The sequence below is a fragment of the Meleagris gallopavo genome, chromosome 17, assembly GCF_000146605.3.
Source record: "Meleagris gallopavo isolate NT-WF06-2002-E0010 breed Aviagen turkey brand Nicholas breeding stock chromosome 17, Turkey_5.1, whole genome shotgun sequence".
NCBI classification, from domain to species: Eukaryota; Metazoa; Chordata; class Aves; order Galliformes; family Phasianidae; genus Meleagris; species Meleagris gallopavo.
Window position 1 is genome coordinate 9,979,258 of NC_015027.2, and position 12,786 is coordinate 9,992,043.

At 43.0% G+C, this 12,786-nt stretch overlaps 1 long non-coding RNA gene across 3 annotated transcripts; it reads right to left on the minus strand.

The window, feature by feature from the left end:
* Nucleotides 1–372: 372 nt before the first annotated feature.
* LOC109370363 lies at nucleotides 373–5,473 on the minus strand. 3 transcript variants are annotated; one of them, XR_002120452.1, is made up of 4 exons: nucleotides 5,405–5,473; nucleotides 3,127–3,332; nucleotides 1,784–2,303; nucleotides 374–1,384 (listed from the first exon to the last, which is right to left on the minus strand). It is a non-coding gene; the product is annotated as an uncharacterized LOC109370363 (long non-coding RNA). The 3 variants fall into 3 exon arrangements; XR_002120449.1 differs by having other exon boundaries at nucleotides 1,778–2,303; XR_002120448.1 differs by having other exon boundaries at nucleotides 373–2,303.
* Between the last annotated feature and the right edge of the window lie 7,313 nt (nucleotides 5,474–12,786).

A 12,786-nucleotide genomic window follows, 5' to 3' on the forward strand; every position in this document is an offset into this window, starting at 1 on the left:
AGAACAAAAAAAAAATAGGAGGCAAAGTGTTAGAAAACGATGGCAAATTGGGGTACCATGCCATGAGGGTTGCTGGCCGTACCATCAGTGTGAGAGCCATCTCAAATGGAAATCTTTATGGTCTTTGGCCTGATGGGAGATCCTGCACATCCACCCCTGGAAAACAGACAGAAAATTTCCTTCAGGTTGGTGACTGAATGAAGATTTTCACAGAAAGAGAAATTTTTCCACCCAATTCTCTGAACTGTGGTAGCCCCCCTGCCCCCCCTCCCCTCCCCCCAGCCCCTTTTGTATTCTCGTTATTTCTGTTCAAATCCTAGGATGCTTAATTTGGAAATCTCAGGAATTTCACTTTTTTGAAGAAAGACATAAAGGCTTTGGAAAAATGTATTTGGTAAGTCTAAAATTTACCAAACTTTGGATTATTTTAATCAGAAGTTTTCGTGGAGAGGAGCAGTTCTCAAGCATCTCTCTCCAGGCACTGTAACAATGCTGTACAGGTACACATTAAAAAAAGAACACATTGTCCTTTGCAGCTGATCCTAATTGCCTTCGAAGGTCTACGAGTCCCTCTCCAACTCAGTAATGGATTCAGGCTCAGAACATTATTTATGATAATGCCAACAATGAAAAAAGACATAACTTTATTCTGCTTCCAGAGGTACCAGGCAGCTCGTTTTTGAAAATCTCAGAAATAGCCTGCTTATTCCTTTGTTATTCCTTTCTCCTGAGTGGAGGATGCAAGCAGATGCAATTATGTGCAGGCTGAACTTGTGTCACGTACAATTTCCTACCACCCAGAATTATAATTAATATGTTTTTGGGACCTGTGCATCAGCAGTTCTGCAGAAAGTCCCCATCTTTTATCATCATCCGGGGCCACGCAGGGCAACTTCCAAAGCGAAGCATGAGATGGCCTTGCTCCCTGCTACATTGCAGCAGACCCTTTTTTGAAGGGCAGGAAAAAAAAAAACCATTTGCCCTCTGCTCATGTAAATCAATACTAATGCCAGCAAAAAATACGGCTTGGCTGAAAGGAAAGAAAGATGTAGATAGGATGGCAGTTCTCAGCTGGTGTTTCACTCTCTTAAGGATGGTTTTTTCTGGGTGTGAGTTAGCAATTTCTACGTTCCCTTTAAATTCTGTTTATCTTAAATATTAAATAAGAAATGGGATTTAGGAGAGTTGGATCGATTCTCACTGTCCTTGCAGAGATACGGGGATTTTGAGTGTCTTGAAAGCAGCAGACCCCAACTCCACCTCTCCCTGCACAGACAGGACTGTGCAGATGGGGCACTCTGACTAAATCCATTCTGGTGCTCTTGGTGAGAGGTAAGGTGAAGGATATTTCTCCAACGTGCATATTTTAACTGACCGTTTCTGCCTGGGTCAGAAAGAGAGACACACACAAGCCAGTCAGGTTGTTATATTAGTGGAGCAGTGGAAAAATAACAACCCAGTTAGCCCAATGAATATTGATTTGTTCCTAATCAAGCCCAGGATGTGTCACATGGTAGTTTCAGTGCAATGCATGTGATCCCATACACATGCAGCTGATAATTGCCCACTAAATCATGTGATCCATGTCCTGGAAGCATCAGGGCAGTGTGGAAGTGATGCTGGCATGAGAGGATTAGCAATGAATGCCTGACCCTCAGGAAAGGGTTAGCTGCCTCTGAGCTGAGGTAAAGTTTTGTATAAAAATGCTGGGGCAGAGGATTTTAGCCAGGTTGGTTTGTACACATCAGGCACACTGACCATGCATACATACCCTCACCCTCACCTCCAGGAGTGCTCTCCAAGGGACATCTGCCATGCACATCTCCAAAAGCCCATATGGTTACTGAGCCAAGCTGTCCCATGTTTGACACCATCCTGGTACTTCCAACTACTTTTGCTGCAGTGAAACGCAAGCTCAGGCTCCAAGCAACAAAAGCTGTCCATCGTATGAGAAGAACAGCCCTGTTTTATTCACAGCAGTAGGTCTTCAATCAATTTTGTATCTGAAGGGACACATTTGATCCTTCTCCTCCTCTGGGTCATGCATCTTTCATCCTCACTCTTTTCCAATTGATGCCCAAAGGCTGGTGCTTCTACATTTCACTCCAAAATGCTACTGGGACTTTTCTCCTAACTCTGTTTGTGGGAAGCTGGAAAGGTACATTGGGTTCCTCTGTGCACATCACCGCTGACCACAATGGGACTGTCATGAGCTGGTTACCTGAACTTTTCACATCTGTCTGCAAGATGAATCCATCCCATAGCAAAACGCAGAGCAGAACCTCTCAGCTCTGAAACTAGACCTAAGGGGAAAAAAAAAAAAGTACAGGCTCACGATGCGCTGATTTTCTGCTATTAATTTAGGTGGTTAATTTATTGTAACTATGGTTTCTAATGTTATTATGTAATCCTACTAACAGGATGAACTGCCCAGCTGGTACTTAGTGTGTCTGAAACTGTGAATTATACTGCTGGAAAAACATACCATGTGGAAGAGGGGCAGGGACTGACTTGCCAAAGCTTAAAGCTCACACAGGAATCTCTGAGGAGAAATTTGGACACTGCTGGGCCAGCAGAAAAAGGGGGAACTCGGGTTTAAGGAGTCCAGGTGTGATGGAGGGAGATGTATGCTCCATGAGAAAAAGACAGAAGGGATTTTAAAGCTGCCCAAGGTGGCCGTGTCTTCTTGGTCTACCACCCAACATTTAGTCATGGGTCCATTCCCAGGTATTGTGTGCTTGAGTGATCCCTGCACTGAACTTCTCTTCTACTTCTTTAGAATCTCAAGTGAAGCTCTCTCCTGAATGCTCTGTTCTACTCTGGGAACCTTTCTGACCACAGATCTCCATTTCTCAGACTCTCTGAGACTGAGATCTGAGCCCAAATTTGCATTCAAATCATGCACATGGACACAGCCCCAGAATTAATATTCCCAGAACCAGTGGGAAGTTCAGAGCATTTCCCTCCTTTTCCCTCCTCAACCTATGCTACAAATGATTGTTTTTCCAACCAAAAAAAAACAAAAACAAAAAAAAAAACAAGCATGAAAAAAGCAGATGATTCCTCCAAGCTCAAAGGACGAATGAGCACCAGAATGAAAGAGGAAATCTCATGGCTTTGACCTACCTGTGAACCATTGCAGCAGTTGTAGTCTTTGGCATGTACTTTTTTTACTCAACTTGTTTCCATCTTCGGGGATTCACCTTGGAACCCCTCTGTTGTCCACAAGAGATTGGCATCCCTGGCTGGTGGATTGCAATTTCACCTTTGCCAATAGAAAATGGATTGATGTAGTGGGATGGATGAGTTCTGCATGATGTTTAATGATTTAGCTGAGAGGGAGAAAACACAAAGATGAGATAGATCAGCTGGCTTAACTGGGCTGGCGACAATGAGGGTCACATTTGTTTGGTGTGTTTTGATAGGTATTATTTCTGGGTAATAGCAGCATGTCCTTCCAGAACTTGCAGGCTCAGCCTTCACCTGAACCTTTTAAACTATTTCAGAGCACAGGGAAGAAATAAAAATGACTGGAATGAAAATTTCAATTCAGTTGTGCAGCAACCGCAGAAAATTTGTTTCAAACTGGCCCCGCTTTGTCTGCACTGCTGTCTTCACCTCAGGAGAGCAGAGGAAGAAAATCCCAAATCATCATGCTACCCACCAGCTTTGCAATGCAGCAGAACCCATGGTAGTGCTCTGGGGAGAATCCATTTGTTTTGTCTGCTCTGATCTCTCCAGGTGATACATATTTAATCCAAGCTTGGCTGATCCCTGGTGACAAACTAGAGCAGTCCAGTATAGACACATCTGGACTATCTCACTTGTAGGATCAATTTTCCAAGCACTGCTCTGGAGATGTACAAGTTAAAATTGTTTATGAGTCACTTCATAGGCTTGGTTGAACACACCTGGGGATGAGCAAACAGGACTTTCTTGAAGAGTTTCAAGGCAGAGATGAATTCTCCCTGCCCAAGGAGTCCCAGGCTAGCTGCAGGTAAATCCACAAGTAGCAGGCAGGAGATGTCCTGGATGTATAAGCCTCAAGGGATCACAGTGATCAAGGAGGGCGAGTTTGGCTCAGTCACCAAATCCACCTCCCAGTTCTGGAATTCAACCCCATGTGTGATAGAGTACACAAATATCACAAAGGCTCTGAATCATGCCTCAAAGACTCCAGGCAATCAAGAAGCTACTTCTCACTTCAAAACCTGATCTCCCTTACAGTTCCCAGATAGCACCTTATTTCTGTCTTGAATCCATCTGCTTCTAACCTTTACTGACTGAATCTTATGCTGTCTTTGTTAGTTAGACTGAAAGCCCCCGGCTATCAGAAATCTTTTCCATCTGTTGGGACTTACACCCTATGATCAGTTTTCCTTTTAGGTTTGCTAAATAGATTCAAGTCTTTCTGCAAGTTTTCCTGAGTGCAACATTCTCACATAGCTCCTTCCTGTACTGGGGTTGGGAGTGGGGAGATGCTGTATTTTCCCTGTAGCTCATTAGCAAGCAGATTTCATTGCTTTCAGAAAGATATCATCTGTGAAAGACCATGTAATTCCAGTAGGAAGCACATTCTTATGCAGACTATATGCATTTGTGCAATCTAGGCAAAGTTATTTAAAATAAATCAATAAATAATATGAAATAAGAAGGTTCCTATTTTTCCTTCTGTAATATTCCATAGCACAAGTTGAGGAACTGCTTCTAAATATTCATGGAGAAGAAGAGATTAACTACTCCTTCTCTTCTACGGATATCCTCTCTCTTTTCCCTATTACCAGATCCTCACACGCTGTTCCTCGCTTTGGACTAACAGTTCCATATTACAAAGCTAGCTAGCATACATTCATGTTGAAAACGTTCAAGCATCTGAAGGGTGGTAGAAGGGTCAAATGTAGAGCTGTTTCCTGAAGATGAACTGCAAGGTGTTAAATAATGCTTTCATTCTCACCAAGACAGAAATGATGTGCACTAAGTAGACTTACTTAAAGTAGAGGCAGAATGTTCAGGGATATCAGATAGGTATTGAACTTCTCCAATGCGTTTCTCAGCCCTAGGTATGTGTATCCAGGTAGGATGTAAACTCAACCTCTTCCCAGATAAAGAACGGTGCTGCTGCCCAACTGAACGCTATCACCTACATTAGCTGCGTAACTCTGGAAAACTGCACTGGTAATTCTGCTTTTCTTCCTACAGTGCAACCATAAAAAGCTTCCCACTACTCTGCAGGTTCTTCAGGGGCCTTCATTACTTCTATACAGAACAATATCATGGCATTCTAGGCTGCAAGAGCACACTGCTGGCTCATGCATACAGCAAAAGAAGGCAACAGCTGGGCCTTCTAATGGAATACAAACACCACGGAGAATTAGCAGGTAACAAAGAAGGAAAATCAGCTCACCCTCTGCCAACAACCAGTGACAGCACAAGCAGCGCAATCTCTATCCAGAGAAATACCACCTGCTCAGTCGCTAACCCTTAAATGAGGGTTGAGGAGGGGTGGATCCAGGTTCCACACCTTCTGGTCACTCAGGTGCATGGCTTACACCTGAGCTTCCTGTGTTAGCCACACCTTCTCACTGGTGCTTAACTATTGGTTCAGGCTGTGACATGGTAATTCCACTGTGCTCATTTCTCACAGTAATGTCCCTGGCCTGAGCCCTACAGAGTCAGCATGATCTCCTACAGGTAGAGGCTGACCAATTTATGGGGCCTTCAGTTCTTCTCAGAAGGGAAAATCTCCCTTGAAAGTGTTCTTCATGGGAAGGCCACTTGCACTGTAGTGAAGTTTCTTGGCTGATGAAGATTGTGCTAACCCATCTGGGATTGTCCAGCAAACAACTCAATTTCTAGAGCATCTGCAAACAGAGATTGCTGTACTTCATTACCAGGGCTGCAAGGTTATTTTGATTAACTACTGAGCTTCAAACTTATGAGAAAACCCAAGGGATATATAGATCCATTCGCACTCTGTGGGGTGCCTGAGACTGCAGCTACAACATGCTGAGCTTTGCCCCAGGTAAAGACTTCTAATGGGGGAGACAATTCCCAGGGAAAATGGTTTGTCTCAAGAGTCAGGCTCCAACCCCTCTCAAGCTGTGAAAATTAACCATGTTCCTATATAAAATAGAACACTTAAATTAAAATTCACTACCCTTGTCGAATAACGACTGAGGTATATTACAGTGCTTATTTCTTTATGCTTCTCTGGAAGCTTGCTTCCTGGTTGTGCACTGTATTGGAATCAACTTTGTGTTTTCCTTAATCATCTCTGATATGAAAAGTGGTTTCAAATCTTTTGACAGATAACAATCATCCCATCTTCCAGGTAATGGCAAACTTATTTTGCCCAGGGAGGTGGTGGGGTCACCATCCCCGGAGATGTGCCAGAACAGCGGAGATGTGGCACTGAGAGACATGGATAGTGGGCATGGTGGGGGTAGGTTGGGCTTGAGCTTGGAGATCTGAGTGGTCTGCATTATAGTGCAGAGAAAGTCCTGTTCAGATGGAAAACGGCCTCCAAACTTCCAAGCTCAGATCCTTGCTGCCCCAGTTGAGTTCATTACTATGGAGAAACTCATCCTGGAGACCTTGGAGCCCAAGACTGGATGTTCCCTTTGCACAACACGCCCATTTGCAGTCAGGCTTGAACTATACCATACTGAGCACTGATTTTGACACAGATCTGCTTTTGTGGGATCGAGTTTTCTGGGGATCTTTGTGTGCGAATCATGTTTTGGTGCTCTGCAGCAGAAAAAGGTTGTACGTGGGCCCCGTGCTCCTGCAAGGAGCTGAGCACACTACTTAGTGAGCCACGCTATACAAACAGCTGGGGTGCAGGCACCAAGCTGAGAGATTCCTATTGCTCTGCTTAACTAACACATTAAGAAAATGTCCGTACAGTTAAGAAAGAGCAATTAAATATTGAATGGTTTGCTAGTATGTAGAACTGTTTGAAGAGCTCTCAAACTCTCCCAGAGACACGAGCCTGTCTATCATGGGCAAAGTTTTCCTAGCAAGCATAAGAAATAGTGTTTGAGGATGCAGAACACCAAGCCTTCTGAGCAGGCATCAATTATATTTAAGCTGAATGGATAGTCCTAGAAACATCAGAAGCAGGACTAATATGCTTAAAGCAGATAGCTGTTTATATGCCTTACAGATCCAGTACTTTAAAGAGGAATTGTCAAATTAAGTCAGTGTGCAGTAGCTAGGTAACATTTTCAACTTGATCTCCACCTTCTTGAAGCAGTCTTTCCAGCTGAGGTTCTAGAAACATTCCCCTGCTGAGCACTGCAGCACCGAAGCCCACGTTCTTCAGGATGCTCAGATGCCCAGCTTTAAATGAAATGTCAATCAGAGTGATGTGACTGAGCAGGAGATGCTGCTCATGAAGCAATGTACAGGAGACTCATGAAGACAAGAAGGAAGATGGAGACAAATTCTCCATCTTGCATTGGTGTTGTTCATTCCTCATGATGACTGAATGCAAAACATGGGCAATAAGACTGCACTGTAAACCTGCAACTCCCAGTACAGTCGGTGGAAGGATTCACACTGTATCTGCGTACTGTTTTTAATATGACATAATAAATTAAACTGTGTGTTAAACTATGAACCTCTCCCACCTCCTGTGCTGAATGCAAGTTCTTGTAGCCTGTGTGTCTCAGGATCAGACATCTGGGAACACTGATTCCTTTCTGCCATTAAGAGATGGCTGGGGCTGTTTCAGAGAAACATCAGTAGCAAAAAGGGTACCTCAGAGTCCCAGTTTATCAGTACAAATGACAATAATTACCCAGCTGATTGTCAGTGTCTCTGCAAGAGGAACAATAATTTGTCCCCATTAGCCTGCAATCAAAACCGAAGAGAGAAGTCAATGCAACAAAATGAAGTCTGGGCTGCCAAAGAGCATGGGACCTGATGGGTCACGTCAAGTGAAGAGATGACCTGCAAGGGGTTGGGAAGGTGGTTGGTCACAGGGACCTACCCTCTGGGGCTGGGGAACAGGAACGTGACAGAAGATTTCTTTCTTAGCACTCCAGACTGCACTGCTCGTGCCTGTAGAAAAGACAGAAATGCCATGACCTTCCAGAAGTCCTTTGCCCAAATCAAATGATACAGGGAAGAAGCCATTAGTTTTCATCTTAAGTCCCGACGAGCAATTTATTAGACACTGCTCAAAACTGTCTCTATAAATTATAATGCTAAAGAAGACAATTTATAGAAAAGGGAGTTATGGGGTGGGTTCTCAATGCACGGTGGATCTCTGGACTGCCAGTAGGGACTGAACTGAGATAAGATTTTAAAAATTAACATTTGGAGTAATTTTAAGCTGTCATTTTCTCAGACTGAAACATTTTCTCTGGATCAATGATTTCTTCCACTTTTTTTTTTTTTTAAATTTCAATAGAATCACATTTCTCATAGCAATACAGTAAAGTTGGTTGGTTTTTTTTTGTTTGTTTCTTTGTTTTTTGTTGGAAGATTTTCAACCAGTTCCACCCACTGCTGCTCATAGTTCTGATCCAATGCTTGTGACTCATTGCTGTTTTACTTCTTGTACCACTCTTGTTATTTGCTCAAGAAGATGAGGACCACCTTATCTTTCCAGCCTATCTCACATAGAGGTATGGAAAGGCAGTCCTTGCTCTGCTGAATGCTATTAATTCATTCTCCAACCAACACCTCCAGTGTCTGTGCCTTTCTGTGCAGCCTAAGTCCTGCCACCAACTGAGAGTATGAATCCCTTGGGGGCAGTCTTTACATCATAGCCATGAGCAGAACACAAGAACGTCGTAACCATACAAGCTATGTATGATATAAGACTGAACAACCCTTCCCTATGCAATTTCTAAAGGCAACTCAGGCTCTTTAATTTCTTTAATTTATTGTAATTTCTTTCTTTTCTCCAAAAAATAAATAAGGGATTCCCTCAGCTCCTGGGATAGTCTGATCCTGAACAAAATCATAGTGGTAGATGGGTAATTTTCTAATTTCTAACTTCAACTCCTCTGCTATAAAACAAGCCAATAACCATAAAGGAGATGAAGAGCAGTTATTCACTCCATGCTTCAGAACAATCTAGTACATATTTTACACATCCTTATTTGGGTAGCTTTACTTTTCTCAAGTGGAAACAGACTGACTGAATTTCTTCAATCATTTTTCATAGAGCCTATATTCTACAGGTTTCCATATAACCCATTTTTTCCCATTCAATCTCCTCTTCCCATTTAAGCTCTTTTTTTTTTTGTCCTCCATGTTTCTTAAAGTGCAGTGCTCCACATGGGCATCATCTCCCTGATATGGACTGAGGATAGTAGAATTTCAGGACAGTTGAGGTTGGAAGGGACTTCATAAGGTCGTCTACTCCAACCTTCCCACTCTAATCCCCAGATCACTCTCTGCAATGTGTTGCCACTCAATTAACCATACTTCATAGAGCCACAGAATCACTCTGGTTGGAAGGAACCTTAAAAATCATCCAGCTCCAACCCCTTCTGTGGGCTGGTGGCCCCCCCACCAGCTCCACCTGCCCAGGGGCCCATCCAACCTGGCCTTAAATGCCTCCAGAGATGGGGCACCCACACCTTCTCTAGGACAGGGCCTCACCACTCTCTAGGTAAAGAATTTCTTCTTAACATCTAATCTGAATTTTCCCTCTTTTAGTTTAAAGTCCTTTAAACCCTTTGTCCTATCACTGTTAGACCACGCAAAACGTTGGTCCCTCTCCTGCTCATAAGGTCCCTTCCATTACTGGAAGGCAGGAGTTTCAGTCTATGTGTTTGTTTTCTCCTTGTGCAAAGTGTTGATTTCTCATTTGCCTTCACAGCATTTCATCTCACTGATTTTGCAAGACCTTTCTAAACTCAATCAGGTTTATCCACAGCACCGTTGGGATATCTGCTCGGTTGTCACAGTGTATTTGTGGGGTGCCACATCAGATGTGTTGGGTACTCAAGAGAACCTGGAGCATCACGAGAACCTGGGGCTCACGGGAGAGCAGCACCCTGCTAAAAGCTGGAGGCCAGCTGGGGTATCTAAGGTTGAACAGATGTCCAGATGCTCTGGAGGTTGGTGGTCCTGCCTGTGGCAGGGGTTGGAACTTGATGATCCTTGGGGTCCCTTCCAACGTAAGGCATTCTATGATTCTGTGACTCTATATAGGTATTTGGCCTTGTCTGATCAGTTCCATCATGCTGTTAATAAAAAAGATTGAAACAAATTGCTGCTTTTCAATCTCTGCAAAGACATCACACTGCAAAACGTGGTGAATCATAAGGTTTGAACAATTCTGTGAGGTCAGAAATAGGGAGGGGGAAAAAAAAGCAAAATACTGAATAGCACCGGGGAATACTGAGTCTGTTCTTTAAGAGCAGACATTTATCAAAAGACAAACTTTTGTCCCCATTTTTGCAATATTGATGAGCAATTTAATTATTCATTAAAATTAAATTCGTGCCTTATTTATATATAAATATCAATATATATTTGAATGAGACAGAGAACACACAATTCTTTCTTGATATTTATTTTTGTGCATTTTCTCTCTGTAAAGTAGTCTTGGCATCAATTCCACACAATTTTTGTATATTCTGTGAGTTTCTGTTTTAACTTGCCTGAATTGTCAGAAAGTTTTGGAATGGAGCGGGTCCAGGACAGGTGCCTGAGAGACTTAAATCACTTTTCCTCTCTCAGAACAGATTCCTGATATTAAATTCAAAGTCATTTTTTTTAAAATGGTCCCTTCTGTGATTTGCTTTCAGTCCTATTTCCCTACTTGTAGAAAACTCATGTCAGACTATGTCAAAAGCCTTATGAAAGTCAAGGTCTATCATATCTATCACTTTTTTTTCTGTCCATAGGCCAATGACCCCATTAAAGAATGAGATTAGATTAGTTTGACATGATTTGTTCTTGACAAGTCTATGTTGGCTGTTTCTTACTGCCTTTTATCCTCTAAGTGCTTATAAAGTGATTGTTTAATGTTTTCTTCCAGTATTTTTTAGGATATCAAAGTCAAGCTGAGTAGTCTGTAGTTTCCCAGCTCTTCCTTTTGCCGAATCTGACAGAGGAGATTTGTAGGTTATGGGAAACTCCCCTGTGCTTTGGGAAAAGTAGTGCCCATTTCTGTTTCACGATGTGTGAAAGGCAGAAGCATTATAACCCACTTTTGTTGCAAGAGAAAAGATGATTTTGGCTCTGGGCAGACATGGGGAGCCGCTAATAACAAGAGAGCACATAGACCAAGGGATTCACACACTGCTGAACAACAAAAATAAAATAAATAGAGTAATAAATAAATAATAGAAAAGGAAATAATTATAAAATAAAATAATTAAATATGAAGGGAAAAAAAAATAATCCCTGGCTTACCTAGATGCTCAGTGGTCCCACAGTCACCATAGTGCACAACTGCCTTATGGGTACGTGGGAACAGTTGCGTGTAGGATAACCAAGGCAGAAGGGGACAGCAAGAGAAGGTTCAGATTGGAAAAACCTTGCTCTCACTTGGTTCTTGAGCAGTGATGATCTAGGCTACCTCCATGGCAGTTGTGACCTGGAAAATGTGTCCCATGGGTCCCTCAGTGACCTTGCCTTCTGCTAACTCCCAAAAGAAAAGAGACAGAACCCATTTTATGCATGCTAGCCATCTGCAAGACCCCTCATCTAGTACTAGGTACAGTTGGGATTGAAGGTTCTCCATTTCTTACTGCAGAGATGGCCCAGCAGCACTGTGGCTGTAAAACGCAGCTGTACGGCCTCCCAGCCTACAAGCATCTCCCATCCGTGTTGCGAGCTGAAGCTGTGCATTGGCAATTCTGAAATCTGCTGGATGTTGTAAATGGGAGGCTGGTGCCAAGAAAACAGCATCTGCCATCAGCATGGATAGCTCAGCAAACTGTGGCTTTGCAGCTTAACTCAGTGCCATCAGCCCCTGGCCAATGGGGAACCAAAGCACCAGCACTGCAGGACAGCCCTGCAGGAAGAAATGTGTGAAACACTGCAACAGTGCCCTTCACTTGGGGGGCAGCCACATTCTCAGAGGGTGTTTGGTGAGACTCAGTGCTTTTCCTCCTCCACACACACACATGCTCAGGGATGCTTTGTGGCCAGAATTCCTCTCGGCTCTGTTTAATAGAGAAAAATAGCATAGAGATCTTCTGCACTTGCTGGCAGAGGTGGCAACTGATGAAGAGATAATGAAGGCTTTATTCTCCATTTGTTCAGCTGTTTGGGGGGGAAAAAATGAGTGAGAGCTCGAAGAGAGAGTCAGCGATGTGCTTTTGGATGTATGATAAAATAGATGCTATCCAATTGCTCCTTGGAAGTGAATTTGCTGCAGCAGCCAAAGCAAGCAGCAAAGCATGGAGCACCCTTTTGTAAGTTCCTTGGTCTCCAGGAAACACCATGTGAGCTATACACAAACCAGTCCCTTTTAATTGGGCACACAATGAGCCTATGAGCTACAAAGACATTTGACTGGTTTATGTCTGTAATCAAGTTTAGTCATCATTATGCAAAGCTAATTAGCAAGTCAGAATCCCTTTCTGTCATCTCTAAGCTATCGCTGCTTTTAGACTTCAGATCCCAAGACCTTCCCTTTCCCTGCCCTTTCCTGCTGCTATTCTGGAATTAAACTTCCTTGCTCCATCACGACAAAGGATGTGGGGAATATAAAAAAGTCTTCAGCTCTTTCCTAAAATGTCAAAAACTGAAGAGCGCTTGGATTTCTTTCCCAATTATTCTGCTCTTAGAATTCATTATTTCAGGGAAAAA